The 18808-nt window shown below is 45.2% G+C and overlaps 1 long non-coding RNA gene across 1 annotated transcript in view; it reads right to left on the bottom strand.

Annotated features, from left to right (window-relative positions):
- Window positions 1-678: 678 nt before the first annotated feature.
- LOC133356377 (uncharacterized) overlaps window positions 679-18808 on the bottom strand; it is a 28979-nt gene continuing 10849 nt past the window's right edge. The window contains exons 2-3 of the long non-coding RNA XR_009756845.1: window positions 3838-3889; window positions 679-924 (exon numbers count right to left, since the gene is read on the bottom strand). This is a non-coding gene — a long non-coding RNA (uncharacterized LOC133356377). The remainder of the gene's footprint in view (window positions 925-3837; window positions 3890-18808) is intronic.

Here is an 18808-nt window from a genome sequence, read left to right as displayed (position 1 = left end):
TGTATTATTGTGCTTTGCCGCCGCAACTTGACGATGTTATTATCTCCCGTGAGCCTTCACGAAAAAAATGATCCTGCACGGTATCAATGCCGCCGTCTGTACCCACCCTCCACCACCACCACCCCCTTGAAAGGCTTTCGCGTGCTCCCACGGGCTGAGATCCGCCGATTTAGAGTTGTATAAATTCAGAACGAAAAAAATGCGCACGTATATTACAGTTTAGTCTCGAGGCTTAACGCAATTTAATGACCTTTCTTTTTCATGTTTCCTTTTTTATGATAAAGGTAAAAATGAAAGGTTTGCCCGGAGCAAATAGAGCTTCCTTCCAGCTGATGGCCATAATTATGGATGTGAAAATGCATTTGCGGAGCTCAGAATCAAGTGCACTGCTGCTGCAATTGGCCCCAATACTGCTCCTAAGTGTGATGGGGGTGTGAGCACGGTTAGTCTGGGCTCGGGCTCACTCGCTCACTCACCGATTGGGGCTGCAGTCGCTCGCTCACTACTGCTACTGTGTGATTACTGTGCGCTGACAAACTTCACCAAAAAAATTCGCTCCGGTCACTCGCTCTCAACGGCGGTCAGTCGTCTCCCGATCAATCTTCTGTCGCTGCTACCCTGGTTACTATTACCCTTGAACTTCTCTCGCTGATACCATCCACCCACGCCCCACCAGACTCACTGTTTTGTCCCGTCCATACTGCGTTGAACCGTCACCTCGCGCTGGAAACTCCGTGCTAGAGACTCCGTGGTTACTGGCAGAGGTTTGTGCCGTGAAATCCATGTGTGTGTTGTTCTTCAACGCTCATGCCCTGCCATCACCAACTACATGGCTGTCAACCCCTTATCAGTGCCCTACCTTGTTACAGACCAACTCAGATCTTACTGGTCACCACTTTGCCCTCGCAAATCTCAACGTTCATCCTACAAAGTCACATCACAAGGGAGAAACACAAACAAATAGACACATTTGTTTTGCCCGTATTGAAACGGATGCACACCGTATGGACCTGAAAACTCAATTTCCCTGTACAAGAATACGAGGTAAACCGTATGGGTTGACAGCTATGCAACCAGCAATGGCAGTGTGGTTAACTGGCATGTTTGTTATATACATGGCAGTAATAATGAAAGTTAATCATTTCATAAATTGTAATGCATCGAATCGCCAATTCCTAAGCTCGCGATAAATGCATTGCATCGTGCGTGTAAGAGCCCAATTCTCTTTTCGCTGCGTTGCGTGCACAACATGCCATTTGGATTTATACAGCAGCATCTGACTGCAAATGCATCTCAAAAGGCTGTGTAAAGAACAGCGAGCATGTTTATTTCGTCGAGAGAGGCTGTCAGTCATCGGCAGAGGGCATTAGAGTTTCCTCGAGTAGAGAGTGATTGGAGGGGAGTAGCGTGAGATGAGAGGAGAGAGGCAGGAGAGTGCGTGGAGGGGAATAGAGTGAGATGAGAGGGGAGAGGCAGGAGAGTGCGTGGAGGGGAGTAGAGTGAGATGAGAGGAGAGAGGTAGGAGAGTGCGTGGAAGGGAGTAGATTGAGATGAGACGGGAGAGGCAGGAGAGTGCGTGGAGGGGAGTAGAGTGAGATGAGAGGGGAGAGGCAGGAGAGTGCGTGGAGGGGAGTAGAGTGAGATGAGAGGGGAGAGGTAGGAGAGTGCGTGGAGGGGAGTAGAGTGAGATGAGAGGGGAGAGGCGGGAGAGTGCGTGGAGGGGAGTGGAGTGAGATGAGAGGGGAGAGGCAGGAGAGTGCGTGGAGTGGAGTAGAGTGGGATGACAGGGGAGAGGTAGGAGAGTGCGTGGAGGGGAGTAGAGTGAGACGAGAGGGGAGAGGTAGGAGAGTGCGTGGAGGGGAGTAGAGTGAGATGAGAGGGGAGAGGTAGGAGAGTGCGTTGAGGGGAGTAGAGTGAGATGAGAGGGGAGAGGTAGGAGAGTGCGTGGAGGGGAGTAGAGTGAGATGAGAGCGGAGAGGCAGGAGAGTGCGTGGAGGGGAGCAGAGTGGGATGAGAGGAGAGAGATAAGAGAGTGCGTAGAGGGGAGTAGAGTGAGATGAGAGGGGATAGGTAGGAGAGTGAGTGGAGGAAAGTAGAGTGATATGAGAGAGGTTGGAGAATACGTGGAGGGGAGTGGATCGAGATGAGAGCAAAGAGGCAGGAGAGAGCGTGGAGGGGAGTAGAGTGAGATGAGAGGGTAGAGGCAAGAGAGTGCGTGGAGGGGAGTAGAGTGAGATGAGAGAGGTAGGAGAGTGCGTGGAGGGGAGTGGATCGAGATGAGAGGAGAGAGGCAGGAGAGTGCGTGGAGGGGAGTAGAGTGAGATGAGAGGGGAGAGGCAGGAGAGTGCGGGGAGGGGAGCAGAGTGAGATGAGAGGGGAGAGGTAGGAGAGTGCGTGGAGGGGAGTAGAGTGAGATGAGAGGGGAGGGGCAGGAGAGTACTGGAGGGGAGTGGAGTCAGATGAGAGGGGAGAGGCAGGAGGGTGCGTGGAGGGGAGTAGAGTGAGATGAGAGGGGAGAGGTGAAAATGAGTCACACGATACAATCATTAGCGTCGTTATAGTTAAATATTTTAAAAAGCAGATGAAACACTGCCTTCCCATATCTCATCCTACACATCAAACAATAAAACTATATATTTTTTACACATTCCATCTGCTACACAGCCTTCTGAGAGTAAAATTAATGTGTTTTTTTTACGTTGAGCAAAAATGGGTGTATGGGAAGGAGACGCATTTTATGATAACAATTGATTTTTAAGGGAGCACACGATAGAATAATCTTTAATTGAAAGCAACGCTGTATTCCGATATCCAAGGAGCACTACGGAGCCAAGAAGCCACCCCTCCACTGTAGAAGTGCCAAGAACTTGCAACAGCTGACACACGTGCAGAATGACAACATCTAAAAGGCACACCACTAACTTCTGATTGACGTTACATTCGTGTACAGCATTGTTGACGCAACATCGCTTTTTACGATACGCTATAAATACTCATGCTATGACAATTATCGCGTGTTCGCGTTCCTATAACGAACAAGCGTTCGTTTAACACTTTAATGATCGTGCTTGCTCTTTAGAATACTTTAAAAAGGAATAAAATGCGGAGCGGTAGTCACTTCGGTGACATTTTGAGAAAGCCATTTCACGCTCGATGGAAGATCGAGGCCGGCCCTCGTTCCTTGTTTAACAAACTCTGAGCCAGTTGTGGAACACATTCCTGCGGAGGGAGCTGGTAGGAACGTTGGGTTGCTCGGTCAATGGCCAGGGTCAACGGCGGCGTGGTGTATTCCGCAAATATGGCCGACTGCAGTCACGAAAGCTTTAAATCGAAATTTCTATAAACTCTCTCTCTCTCCTACGTCAGCAGTTCTCCTGATGTGTTAGTTTCACCTGATGACGGTTGCTTGTGTTGCGATCGAAACGTCGTGGTGGTCTATTAATTTCCTATCTACGTGACTTTACCGAGAGAACCAAAGAGTATTTTATCGTGGGCCCTCATATCGTAGTATGGCCAACATCGCGGCCAACACCTTCACGCGTGCGTAATGTAGGCTCCGATGCTGTCGGTGTGGAATTCCTCGACGAAGTTACTTCCGCTTGATTGGATTTATTTTTTTTTGCCGCACGTGTTGCGAGATGTGATTTGACATCAATCATAACCGTTTAAAATACATGTCGTGCGTTTTGTCCACCTGTTGTGGTGGCCACGTGTCCCCCGCCTCTAAGCCACCGCTTCTGTAAGCCAGCATTTTAACAGAGGGGGGGGGGGGGTGTCATAATTTAATTTTTTTTGTTACAGAACGTGTAAATAAAAAGCGGCCGTGACAATTTTCACCTATTCTTTGCCAACGATGGCTCGACAAATTCGCATCTTCACACCATGAATCCTGAGGGAGAGGACAAAAAGAGAGAGATTGTGACAAGCCTAAAACCCAAATCTATACCTTAATTACTCATCTGCTTGGTTCTTTCGGTAAAGTCGTCACGTATAATGGAAATAATAAAATAATAAAAATAAAACATAATAAAATAATTCTCACGACGTTTCGGCCACAACGCAAGCAGCCGTCCTCAGGTGGAGAGCAGGTCTATCTCTCAGGTGAAGAACAGGTTTGTCTACTCGACAGACCTGCTTTCCACCTGAGGATGGCTGATTGCGTTGTGGCCGAAACGTCGTGAGAATTATTTTATTATGTTTTATTTTTATTACTTTATTATTTCCATTCTACGTGACTTTACCGAAAGAACCAAGAAGATGAATCCCTGCAGTCACGAATGCTTTCAATCGAAATTGATTACTCATTTCACCATTAAGTAAAAAAAAACCCCCACCACATGAATGCATCAGTCTAATGAAGGAAATAAATGAGGCAATGATATTATTTCCCCGTTATCACCATTGCACTGTACTGCCATCACGTTTAAATTACATCGCTAACTAAGGTGGCACCCACAATTTCAAAGCACAGAATTAACATTTTGCACAAACCATTTTATTGCTGTTGCTACTGCCTGGTTACATCAAAATGTGCAATAACTATATCCGTGCTCAATAAAGATAATGACCCGCTGGTTTGTTTTTACTTGCATTTTAAACACAGCTTAATGATCGAACAACTGTACTTAAATCGTAATCTCATGTTAAAATGTCCATTAAGCTTCGCGTGCACTGGAATGCATCGCAATGTTGAGTGGCCTGACTCCCCCCATAAAATGGTGATGATAGAGAATGCGATTTTGTTACATTTTTTACGACGAACCCATAGAGGTGGAACAATTTCTTCCCTGCGCAGACAGACATTCGCTGAATTTGCTGCCATTCAATTATTTTGAAAATTGCGGTGGTGAATTGGTGAACCCACTGCTCTGCTAGAAACGTAAATAAAACAAACACCCATCGATATTCACGCACGCAATTGGACGTATCGATGTTAACATTGACGAATCATTGTCATGTTTCACCCTTGCTGATCCAACTCAGTTTTGTTTTTGCTCCAGCTCACGTCCTGCGTTGGTTTGGAAATGGGAAAAACCGCGGCGTACGAATTGTAACGATCGCAAACTCCCCTCGCACCTCAACAAAACACGTTCCTTCGGAGTGGGCAGGGAGGAACTTGGTTGGACAGCACATTCGTGCACGACAGACGAAGATGCACGACAGACAAATAATCCCTGGTGGGCAGTGTGGAACCTGTTGTTCCTACCTGTGTACAAGATCACTTGACTTGAGGTAGCCAGGCAGCCAGCCAGGTAGCCAGCCCCCTTCACTATCGGCCCCCCCCCCTCCCTCAGGCCCCTCTCCTGACTCCCCCCTTCCCTCAAGCCCCTCCGCTGACCCCCCTCTCCCTTAGGAACCTCCCCTCTCCATACCCGGCAGTAGGTCTCCACCAATCAAAGAGCTGTTTATATTATATATATGTATGCACGACAGACAGTCAGACAGACAAATAATCCCTGGTGGGGAGTGTGGAACATTGTTCCTACAAGTATAAATGCAACATGCATTGCCGACGAGAACACGCGTGCGTGGAGGGCGGATGTCAGCCGCAATTGATGATTGCAACCGGTGGTTAAATATCGAGTTGGTTCACAATGCATTGAATCGACGCACAATGCATTGAATCAAAATGCATTATCCATCCGCCAAATGTCGTGTGGTTCGGGCACCTGGTCGACTTCCCCTGGAACTCTACGGGGTCCAGGACACGCTGCTGGTGGTGGGACGATGTCGCTCGGCTGGCCTGCGAACGCCTGGGAATTGCCCCAGGAAGAGCTAGGAGCTGTGTATAATAGTGTAGAGTGTAGTTTATAGTAGTGTAGTGTATAGTAGTGTAGAGTGTAGTAGTGTATAGTGTAGTGTACAGTGTAGTAGTGTATATTAATGGGTAGTAGTGGAAAGTGTATAGTGTAGTAGTGTATAGTCTAGTAGTGTATATTAATGTATAGCAGTGTATAGTGTAGTATATAGTGTAGTGTAATGTAATGCTAGAGTGTCGCCAGGGAAATGGAGGTGAGGACCGCCACTACTCAACATGCTGCTGTAGTGTATAGTGTAGTGTATAGTGTAGTAGTGTATATTAATGTATAGTAGTGTATAGTGTAGTATATAGTGTAGTGTATATTAATGTATAGTAGTGTATAGTGTAGTAGTGTATAATGTAGTATATAGTGTAGTGTATAGTGTAGTGTATAGTGTAGTAGTGTATATTAATGTATAGTAGTGTATAGTGTAGTATATAGTGTAGTGTATAGTAATGTATAGTAGTGTATAGTGTAGTAGTGTATAGTGTAGTATATAGTGTAGTGTATAGTGTAGTGTATAGTGTAGTAGTGTATATTAATGTATAGTAGTGTATAGTGTAGTATATAGTGTAGTGTATAGTAATGTAATGCTAGAGTCCGTCGCCAGGGAAAGGGAGGTGAAGACCGCTGCTACTCAACATGCTGCCGCCTCGACCCTCACAAGGACAAGTGGATTGATAAACGAACAAATGAACAAATGTTGTGTTTGAGGCCGGTAAGGAGCTCTCCGCTGAGCCAGGGTGAGAATGTTAAGTTATGCCCTTAGGGGCCCGATTGGTTTCTTTTTTGCACTGGTCAGTCAAAAATAAAACAATCATTGGTGGGGACCTTTGACAAGCGCGTGTGTGTTTGCGTGTTGCAGTCATCTCAGTCAGTCGACCCGTGGCACCTGGGTCTGCCCCGTGACCTCCGGCCAGCGGGCGTTCGACACTTCACGTGGCCTCAAGGTGCACATGGCCTGGCACAAGCGTCGTGGGGACGTCACCGCCACTTAGTGGCGAATGGCGGTTGTTGCTGTTGTTGCTGTACACTGGCATTGGCTTGTCGTTCGTGGTGAAGGTTACGAGTTTCACACGGTAATTGCTCATTGAATATCATCGCCAAAAGGTGTGGAGGGGAAAAAAAAACTATTTTTTTATGAAGAGGTCAAGGACTGAGTTGGGTCTTTGTTCTAAAATAATATTTTCTTCCATTTTTCTTTGTTAAAAAAAAACCCGTAACAGTTTAAACTAACCATTAAAAGTTTACAAAATGTTAAACCAAGTGGGAAATGTAAGTCATTTTCTTAAATACGTTTTGCCATTTAAAATCTTAAATTCATTGAAATATGCTGCTATCAGAATGTTTTTTATTGACACTCCTATGCCCCTCCTGCCCCCCACCAGTTAGCTAATCGTTACAAACCCAGTGACACCAACCAAGCTTTTAATAAACCGAACACTTTAATCCAGAATTGGAGGATCATGCCGAGATAAGAAACGCATGGTCTGATTGAAGCACACGGTAAAAACAAGTGGCGCTGATTACACGACTGATCTGCGTGGAATTCTCAGTGTGGCTCTTATGTTTTGCCACTTGAAAGAAATCGAAGCAGGTCCCTCCTAAAAAAAAAGTTCCTGGCGCTCCATTAAGCTTTAATTGTAACAAAAATGTTTTATCAAATAATTGCCGCACTGAATCAACGGCAATTATTATCAGCCTGAAAAGGGTACCGCAATAAAAGTGGCTGCCGGACCGATAAAAAGGCATTGACAGTACCCATCAGGGCTCCTCTGACCAAAGTACTCATTAAAGTGTTATGCAAAAATGTTCAGATGTTTGCGGAGTCAAAAGACAGGTCAAATGTGTTAGTGCATGTATGTCTTTCTAATTAAAACGAGACCTTTTGAATGATTAATTTGCGTATAATATAGTTATACACGAATGTTTTTTTTTTTACAAACTTGAGAGTAAAACTTCTCCTATCAGTGCAGTACGAGGACTAATATCTTTAACAGTGCACATTTAAAAAAGGAATAATCCATATTTGGAGTTTGACTTAAAGCCTGTAAAAGTAATTAAGTTCAAGAGATCTGAGAGGGATATTTAAGGTGGATAGGTCATGGGGTCTTTTGTGTGGTTTCTTTTCCCAGAACTTTGCACAGAAAATGGGGTTCGTAATGACTCCCTGGAAAGTTATCTGTTGGAACGAGACCAAATTTGCTGAAATTTTACCACAAGGAGACGCAGAGACATTGTTTAAATAAAGGCAAAAAAACTATTTTTAATTGTGCGAATGGTCAGGTCGAGGTGAAGCTCTGCAATTCCTTTGCTTCTGCCACTAGCTGGTGGAGGAGTGCCAGAGGTCGCAAACGGGTTTTGATTCCTTACCCGTACCCATACCCGGCCGCACCAGGGTCGCAAATGGGTACCCGTACCCGTACGGATACGGGTGCCCGTACCCTACCCAAAATGAGTGACAAACGGTTACTCACCAGTGACTCACAGCCTACCCGTACCCGTACCCGGCCGCACCAGGGTCGCAAACGGGTACCCGTACCCGACCGGGTACGGGTAGCCGGGTATCGGGTATCGGGTACCCGATTGCGACCTCTGTAGAGGACCTCTGCTCGAGACAGCTTTAGAGAGCACTTGGAGTTACATGTCCTGACCAAGCCCGCTTACTTTTCATAATTATTATTCACTCAAATTGTTTTTATCATCCACTCTATCTCTTTGACCTCTCTCTCCATGTGCTATGAAGAAGACCCGTAGCCTATGTTTTTTTTTAAGGCCACAGCGTTATTGCGAATATGTTAAGTTTTGTTGTTGTTTTCTGTGATGGCACTGCCAATGCAGCAGCATCACAAAATCATTTTGTGTGCTTTTCATAAGTTTTAATTATGTCATTAAATCTCCGTATGGTCTCTAACCATGTGTTCTTCTTTTGGTTTCACCAATTAATTCCGTGCACGCATCTCCGAGCGTGGATCTATTCCTTTGGTTGCTTGCCCACAATGCTCCACAACATTATCTCATGAGTTTTGTAAAAAGTGAAATACTCAAGTTGTATTTGCGAACGGTTGGTATACATATTCACATAACTGATGTTCGCCTGTAGCAATGCTGTCGTTATTATTACAGCTAGCCACGTAACGATAGGTCATAAACAGCTTTGCGTTGTGTTTAACTCCGCATACTAACATGTGAAATGCAGATAAAATATTCAAAGCGGCCTTAATTGGAACCCGCTGCCCTAATCTATAAGAATATAAAGTATAAATACACAGACACACACGTAAATGGTAAAGAAAAACACAAAAGTTGTAAAATAAATGTGAAATGGGTAGGGAAATTGCATTTTACTGTGAATGTAGGGGTCTGTGTATCGAGCGTACCAGCAAAACATTAATCCCCAAGCACCATTTCGAGGCAGCAAAAAAGAAAAGCCCAGATGGCTATAAGCAAATGACGAATAAAAATCAATGGGACAACACAAGGAGTGACAGAGGCATCACCGTGCTCATCATTTTGCATTTGGGGAGATTGTATTACGGTCAAGAAAACACAGCCGACCACAAAACAGAGCTATTTTATTGAATGTCTTTGTACTGCGGTGGCTCCGATCATCTGAATGCACCTTGCTTATTTTCTCGCAAAAAAGCGTGCGGCAGCCCCCCTGTTATTTTATAGGCGACATGTTTTTTTTTCTGCAAAATGTATTTCTCACGCAGAGTAAGCAACGAATGCACAACCTTGATCATAATAATAAAAACAATTATACTGGTAGGAACCTCCTGGTTACACCAGCCCACAGGGGATTATTGTGTCCGTCGTGCAGGGAGGGGCTGGGTGGGGAGGGGCTGGGTGGGGAGGGTAGGGTGGGGCTGAGTGGGGAGGGGAGGGGCTGGGTGGGGAGGTTAGGGAGGGGCTGGGTGGGGAGGGTGGGGAGGGGCTGGGTGGGAAGGGTGGGGCGTGGGAGGGGTGGGGCTGGGTGGGGTGGGGCTGGTCACCCCGTGGTGCCCTTGTAAAACTCAACGTTTAACCTACTCACGCCGGCTTGTGCCCACCCTCACAGTCGGCCATATTTGCGGAATACACCACGCCGCCGTTGACCCTGGCCATTGACCGAGCAACCCAACGTTCCTACCAGCTACCCTTCTATCTGGCAACAAAACTGACACCTTTTTGCAAGGAGTCATGTTTGCATAGACCGCAATACCTGCAGTCATAATACAAACAAAAGAACATAACATAACTCTGATAATGTGCACTGTCCTTGAAGTTGATTGGTCCACACCCGAGACAGCTTTCCTTCGAGCCTAGTCTCATATGGGTAAAGAACCAATTATCATATTTTTACTGGCAAATGAGGTCCCCATAGTGTAGATGCTTGCCCCGAGCTCTCATACTCTGATGGTGCATTGTCCTTGAGTTGTGCGCCTTTTGGCGTCATCTGGTCCAACCCATATGAGACTAGGCTCGAAGGAAAGCTGTCTCGGGTGTGGACCAATCAACTTCAAGGACAGTGCACATTATCAGAGTTATGTTCTTTTGTTTGTATTATGACTGCAGGTATTGCGGTCTATGCAAACATGACTCCTTGCAAAAAGGTGTCAGTTTTGTTGCCAGATAGAAGGGTAAAGAACCAATTATCATATTTTTACTGGCAAATGAGGTCCCCATAGTGTAGATGCTTGCCCCGAGCTCTCATACTCTGATGGTGCATTGTCCTTGAGTTGTGCGCCTTTTGGCGTCATCTGGTCCAACCCATATGAGACTAGGCTCGAAGGAAAGCTGTCTCGGGTGTGGACCAATCAACTTCAAGGACAGTGCACATTATCAGAGTTATGTTCTTTTGTTTGTATTATGACTGCAGGTATTGCGGTCTATGCAAACATGACTCCTTGCAAAAAGGTGTCAGTTTTGTTGCCAGATAGAAGGGCAAAGAACCAATTATCATAACTTAACCTTTCTTAGAGCCCTCCGAGGCTAATGAACTTCTGGAGAAAACGTCTCCTGCATGTACCCAAGCCTTCAACTGGCACCGTCCACAGCCAAGCACTTGGCACGAACGCTCGGGGTAACATTTTAAGGGATGAGATGAGTAATGAAGTAACCCGTTATTACTGGTAGGAACCTCCTGGTTACACCAGCCCACAGGGGATTATTGTGTCCGTCCGTCCGTCGTGCAGGGAGGGGCTGGGTGGGGAGGGAGAGGCTGGGTGGGGAGGGGATAGGTGGGGAGGATGGGGAGGGGCTGGGTGGGGAGGGTGGGGAGGGGCTGGGTGGAAAGGGTGGGGCTGGGTGGGGGGAGGGTAGGGCTGGGTGGGGAGGGGCTGGTCACCCCGTGGTGCCCTTATAAAACTCAACGTTTCACCTACTCACGCTGGCTTGTGCCCGCCCTCACAGTCGGGCATATTTTCGGAATACACCACGCCGCCGTTGACCCTGCAGGCCATTGACCGAGCAACCCAACGTTCCTACCAGCTCCCTCCGCAGGAGGAATGTGTTCAACTCGTCTCCTCTAGTTCATGTACACGCAGAGCTACAACTACAAGTTCACATTCAGGTGGTCAAGCCAGCAGACAATTGCGTCGATATAACGAGGCAATGCCCGATCCAAAAACACACAAGAGACATTGCAGCGATACACTCCTAACGTGGTTATACTAATCGGATAACAACGAGTGCAGCTTGATGGAAGGTGACGGGTGAGGCTTTGTGGTAACACATTCCTGCGGAGGGAGCTGGTAGGCACGTTGGGTTGCTCGGTCAATGGCCAGGGTCAAGGGCGGCGTGGTGTATTCCGCAAATATACCCGACTGTGAGGGCGGGCACAAGCCGGCGTGAGTAGGTTAAACGTTGAGTTTTATAAGGGCACCACCGGGTGACCAGCCCCTCCCCACCCAGCCCCACCCCTCCCACCCAGTCCCACCCAGCCCCTCCCCACCCTCCCCTCCCCACCCAGCCCCCCCCCACCCAGCCCCAACCTCCCCTCTCCACCCAGCCCCACCCCTCCCTCCCCACCCAGCCCCACCCTCCCCTCTCCACCCAGCCCCACCCCTCCCACCCCCCCACTCAGCCCCTCCCATCGCACCCCCCACCCAGCCCCTCCACCCAGCTCCTCCCCACCCTCCCCACCCAGCCCCTCCCTCCCCACCCAGCCCCTCCCTACACGACGGACGGACGGAAACAATAATCCCCTGTGGGCTAGTGTAACCAGGAGGTTCCTACCAGTATAATCACAATGCTGGGCGTAGTTTGTAGGGGGTGATGATGGCCCCCAATTGTTTAAGAGGCCTGAGTAATCGACTGCAAAAAGGTATTCGATGACAATATTTAGCTGATTTCTCGGCTTCGCTGATAATTATTGAAGCAAATCGGTTAAAATGAATGCCTCATAATGCAATGCAAATACTGCAAGCTGCAGACTACAGTTTCCATCTTTCTGACAGGCTGCGCACGTTGACATAGAATTGCAATGTAAAATACATAACTGTCCTGTATTGTAATAAATCAAACAACAATAATAAGGTGATTGCAGAACATGCCCGGCCTTGTTACACAAACAATTCAAGGAATGCGTCTACTATTTACAAGGCTGATGGCCAGCCTATTTTTTAACATCTGTTTAGCGACACAAAGACAAAGATCCCCCGTATAGCCTTAACAGACTGTTGGGGCAAGTGCTGTTAGCGAGTAGCAGCACCTATGAAGGCCGGCACGGCACACGAGGGGGTGGGTGACCAACACCACGCACTCGCACACTCACACGCACACACTCACACACTCACTCACACACTCACTCACGCACTCACGCACTCAAACTCACACACTCACTCACACACGCACATACGCGCACACACACACTCACACACTCAAACACTGACACACTAACACACTCACTCACACACACACCGACACACACACTCTCACACTCACACAGTCACACACACTCACAAACTCACACACACACAGTCACACACAGTCACACACACAGTCACACACTCACACGTGCACACCTGGCTGCGTGTCTACACAAAACGCCAGGGATGTGTGGCGCACACATTTTAATTTAGCAGCCGTTCCTTATTTCGCCTTCTCCCTGCGTCTGCATCTTACCTTCCTAAATCGGACGAGCAGGAACAACACAGCCGTCTCGTTATTTATAATTGACGATGCTCAGCCATCGTCTCGCAAGCCCAAAAAATGCACAAATGTAATTATGGATCTGTATTGGTGCAGGTCAAAGTGATTTTGTAGGTTACTGTCGACCGACTGTGATCGACATAAACGTAACAATGTATCCATTGTGTCGAGTTTTGGACATCTGTTTTGAACCAAAAAAATACATGGGATTTGTTTTCCTTCAGAGCTGCACGTGTATTTTTTTTGTTCAAAAAAGCCACTAAATCAGTAATGGTGCACTCTGAAGTTGATTCATTTGCTAGACAAAAATATTAAGGACAATGAGGCAGAATGTTTGATTGATGACCTATAACTGATTCTATAATGACCTTTACAATGATAAATTTAGTCGAAAATTGTGCATGTATGTACACGCTGCAGACATAGAATTATATGTTTACCAACTGGGTACAGATGTTGTGTATAAAGTTCTAATTTGTATATACATCACGTTCCTGTAATTATACTTGGAAACACCCAATTATGACACCAAATAATCCAAACCAGCTCATTTTTGTTAAACAAAAAACCCCATAGGTGGATATTACAGAACATTATAAATTTCTCAACACTAACATAAGGTTTTTTTTTTCACTACACATTTATTTCAACAGGAAACAGTAAAACTGTAGTCACACGTTTTGATAATTAAAGTATCAGTAAAATAAATGTATCTTGTGCAATACTACTCCGTAGCATGTAGCAGATTGCGGTTACAAATAGTAATTGAATTTACAGATAAATGCTCAAATGCGGTATTGTGCTAATTTGTTTGCAACGATGTATAATTGTATGTTTCCATGAAATTAGAGTTTTTTTCACAAATTACAGGGTAGATCACACAGCCCAGGAATTATAATGATCACAATTGAGAAAACTGATTGTGCCAAGCATGAAACGTGTTCACAGTCTGGCACATAAATCCAAATTTTGGTCCTCAAAATTGGGAAAACAATGTCAACGTGTCTTAACTGGTGCAAAAAAAAGTTTTTTGTCTATTTGTCAATGGCATATATGAATATAAGAATACGTTTTACCTCTTCTGTCAATAAAACAGGTGTTAAGATGTTAAAACACCAAACTGAAACCTTTTGCAAGGAATCATGTTTGCATTAAGCACATATACTTGTGGCGAGCATGCAAACTAAATAAATGCTCTGATAGCATATGCATCGTATTTGAAACTGATAGGTCCACATCAGACAGTTTTACTGGTAGGAACTTCCTGGTTACACCAGCCCACAGGAGATTATTGTGTCCGTCGTGCAGGGAGGGGCTGGGTGGGGAGGGTGGGGCTGGGTGGGGAGAGTGGGGCTGGGGACGGAGTGGAGGTATGGGTAGGGGCTGGGTGGAGAGGGTGGAGAAGGGCTGGGTGGGGACGGAGGGGCTGGGTGGGGGGTGGGAGGGGTGGGGCTGGGTGGGGAGGGGCTGGTCACCCCGTGGTGCCCTTATAAAACTCAACGTTTAACCTGCTCACGCTGGCTTGTGCCCGCCCTCACAGTCGGGCATATTTGCGGAATACACCACGCCGCCGTTGACCCTGGCCATTGACCGAGCAACCCAACGTTTCTACCAACTCCCTCCGCAGGAATGTGTTCGTTAGAGCCGAGTCTAAAACAGTGTTAGACCAGAGGACGCCAAAAGGGGAACAGCACAAAGACAATGCCACCGTGAGGACATTGAGAGCTCGAAGGAGAGCAGCTACACCATGGGACCTCCCTTGCCAGTATCAAAATACAAGAAAAAGGTTTCACCTTTTGCTCACCACAAGAATATGTGATTAATGCAGATAGTATTCCTTGCAAAAGGTTTCAGTTTGGTGTTTTAACATCTTAACACAACTGTTTTATTACCAAAAACGGTAAAACCAATTCTTATATTTTTATACTGGCAAGGGAGAGTCACATGAGGTATATATGAAACCAACATCATTTTTTTAGCGCACTATAGTATGACTTTCAGTACTGTACCGATGAATAGTGAGGCATTCATCCAGCAGTGGAATTGCCATGGCCGATATTGATGACGCTCAAGATAAACGCTTGAATCCTGTATAGCAAGAATGTGGTTGACTCTCAATGTTCAATCTCTATTGATGTCCACGTGACCAACAAAATGAACCCACAGCGACGTGGTCGTTTATCATGTAGGTTGAACGCATCGCCTCTCGTGGGCAATGCAGTCGTAAATAGACATTTTCTGCCAAATGGAAAACAACTCTTGGTCTGAATGTTCCAATGCACCACGAATTACCCCGTCCCCGAAATCGTGCCTTACCTAACATCCCCATCTCCCACGTAAAACAAATCAAACCCACTGGGAAACCAAAAAGAGAACAAGCATTTTTAATTGGTTTTTTACCATTCTATCTGGCAACAAAACTGACACCTTTTTTTACAAGGAGTCATGTTTGCATAGACCACAATACCTGCAGTCATAATGCAAACAAAAAAACATAACTCTGATAATGTATACACTGTCATTGACGTTGATTGGTCCACACCCGAGACAGCTTTCCTTAGAGCCTAGTCTCACATGGGTTCGACCAGATGACGCCAAAAGGCGCACAACTCAATGACAAAGCACCATCAGAGTATGAGAGCTCGGGGTAAGCATTTACACCATTGGAACCTCATCTGGTCCAACCCATGTGAGACTAGGCTCTAAGGAAAGCTGTCTCGTGTGTGGACCAATCAACTTCAAGGGCAGTGCATACATTATCAGAGTTATGTTTTTTGTTTGCATTATGACTGCAGGTATTGTGGTCTATGCAAACATGACTCCTTGTAAAAAAGGTGTCATTTTTGTTGCCAGATAGAAGGGTAAAAAAACAATTATCATATTTTTTTACTGGCGAATGAGGTTCCAATGGTGAAGCATTTTTAAGTTTTGACTTTTTCATGTAGTGAGTGTTTAAACAGCAATAAGGCTTCAAGAGCACACTCGACCAGGTTGCTTGTAGTTTAGTAGTTTGATCTCTGTAGCTGCCTCATTATTTGCGTGGTGAATTGCCAAAGCAGACCATCTGCTACATTATGAATGTTTAAAAAAAAAATTTGAAATATAATTTTCCAATGTAAAATTTTCAAGAGAGTACAGTTTCGGTGAGGTTTTCACTTATGTACAAGATATCATCATCATCGACCATGATCAAACCACTGCTGAAATAAGGCCTCCCCAAATCGTCACCATCTCTTGTTTCTGCGATGTAACAATTCGCTTATCAACCACACACAAACTGATTTAATCACTGTATCTCCTCCTTACGTATATATTGTTAGTTAAAGTGGTGCTGTGAGTTCAAGAATTAAAATCTAATTTTTACCATCTTGTATTATTTCTCATTTGATGTCAAGTTTGTACAGGTTTGTTCACTCTATTAGCCTAAATTAACGTATCCGATTTTAAATGTATAAAGTAATTCATCTTTACACGGCTCCCTCGAGCACTCTATACAGTACATACTGCGAGTCCAAATCCCAACTACTGTATCTGGGGTGACAAAATAGGTAAAGTGCTGTGAAAAGTGATGGAAAGGTTGAATTTGCACCACTGACTCAACATCGATGAAAAAACCACCCCATGCTGAGTTGAGAACGGAGGCACTTTGACCTTTGACTTGACCCTTGGACAAAGAATATTAAATCTCAACGAGCTCTTGCCCGGTCGCAAGGCACGTGTAGGTCCAGATTTCTTGTATCTGAAACATTCAGGTTTATTTTAAACAGAAATGAATATGTAAAGAAAACTAACGTTAGACATCTGGACCACCTTGTGCATTGCCAATACAGGTATCATTGCAGTATATACTGTACTGGAATTAATTCTAAGCCATGAAACTGGTTATGATGTAAATGAGACAGTATTTAAGAGGGCAATATTACATGAGTAGAGAATGTGATTAATAAAAAAATAATTACATTTGCAAATACTGAGTACAGTTCAGGGACATATCACAATTTGTATTGTATTGCTCTAATTAGAATCAAATACAGTACATGGCAATTATATTTTTTGTAAGTAGATATTACCGTACACAACATTCAACGATGTTTTCATATCAACCAACTATTATAACTGTGTGATGTGGACGTATTTTTCAAATGTTCTATCTGAGGTTAATTAATGTACAGGGAGGTCCAGATGTCTTGTCGTCCCCATTTATTTCTCTACAACTTAATATATTTTTTGGTAAGTAATGTGTATTTAAAACAGCAATGAATATGCAAAGAAAAAAAACATTCGGTTATAGGGGTAAATTAATTGGCGGGGTCACAAAACATCTGTACCACCGTGTACACTAAACGTGTGTAATATTGACCTAATTCATAATCAACGTTTTTGGGTTTAGATCGCGTTATTTATAAATGTGTCGTAACCCTCCACCACCCGACATGGCCAATCAGTAAATAAGTGTCACGTTGACAAAAGACAAATAGTTCACTGCTTTAGCCCACCGGTGTGTTGAAGCGCGAAACCACAACATTTACAATTTGAGTACGACGTTTCGCTGGTAATTGCATCCAGCATCATCGGGCAATTCATCAGAAAGCCTACGTGTGTAATATTGACCTAATGTTGACCTTTCGCACCGTTACGTAGCCAACCGTGGTAATCGGACCAAACTTGCATTACGCATTCGACAAATGCCGCAACATTAAACGAATCATACTACAATTAACAGGCACATAGGAGTATAAAGTTCTGATTGTTGGTTGTGCTGGTGGTGGTGGGTGGTAAATGGCGCCGTTGAAAAGGGCCTTGGTGTCTCATGGTGCAACATTGCCTCCCACAGGCCAGAGCTGCCTCTCCCCACTAAATCTCTCGGCTCTGCCCACCTAATTAAAGTGCGCTAGGTAATTAGCCAAGCGAGTAATACTGCATTAACGTGGAGACTATTCCATAATTGGATGCTCCTCGGAGCCATCTGTGCCACTTATTGGATTCACACGCACGTCTATTGGCGTTTTGGAATGGAGGTTGTTTCTTGGTCACCAAACCGTGATGGATTAAAATACAGGAGGGGTATTAATGTTATATTAGAAGCCACGACTTTACGTGACAAATCTTGGTTTTAAAAAAAAAAAAAAGGTTCAGCGTTTGAAAACTATTTCAATCTTTATCCACTATCTTCTTGGTTCTTTCGGTAAAGTCACGTAGAAGGGAAATAATAAAATAAGAAAAATAAAACATAAAAAAATTCTCACGACGTTTCGGCCACAACGCAAGCAGCCGTCATCGGGTGAAGACCAGGTCTGTCGGGGAGACAGTGTCTGTCTTCACCTGACGACGGCTGCTTGCGTTGTGGCCGAAACGTCGTGAGAATTATTTAATTGTTTTATTGTTATTATTTTATTATTTCCCTGCCACGTGACTTTACCGAAAGAACCAAGAAGATAGTGGATAAAGATTGAAATAGTTGAGCGAGTGCTTTATTCTGAGGTAAAACTTGCTCTAAATTCTGAGGTGAAATGTAGCCTATCTTTATTTGGACGTCCGTGGGAAAGAGCTTTATAAGATTCATCCGCAATAAATCGATAGATATATCATGATATTTACGTGGGAAACCCGCGCCACACCTTTTGGCGGGAAAAGTTCGCGAGCGCGCGCCCGGGATGTTGGCGGGAAAAGTCGCGAGCGCGCGCCCCGAAATTTTGGCGGGAAAAGTCGCGAGCGCGAGCCCCGAGATTTTGGCGGGAAAAGTCGCGAGCGCGCGCCAGAGACCGAGAGACTTTTGGGCTTGCGGGTGAGGCTCGTTTCGTTGACTCTGAGGCGATCTCAACAACAATAAAAATATTAATATTAATAACCGGCACGTGCTGTTAATTTTTTAT

Source organism: Lethenteron reissneri, chromosome 53 (assembly GCF_015708825.2).
Source record: "Lethenteron reissneri isolate LAM-NWPU_2019-01 chromosome 53, ASM1570882v1, whole genome shotgun sequence".
In the NCBI taxonomy this organism is placed as follows: domain Eukaryota; kingdom Metazoa; phylum Chordata; class Hyperoartia; order Petromyzontiformes; family Petromyzontidae; genus Lethenteron; species Lethenteron reissneri.
The sequence above is the reverse complement of the archived record's forward strand: the minus strand, read 5'-3'. Positions and strand labels throughout refer to the sequence as shown.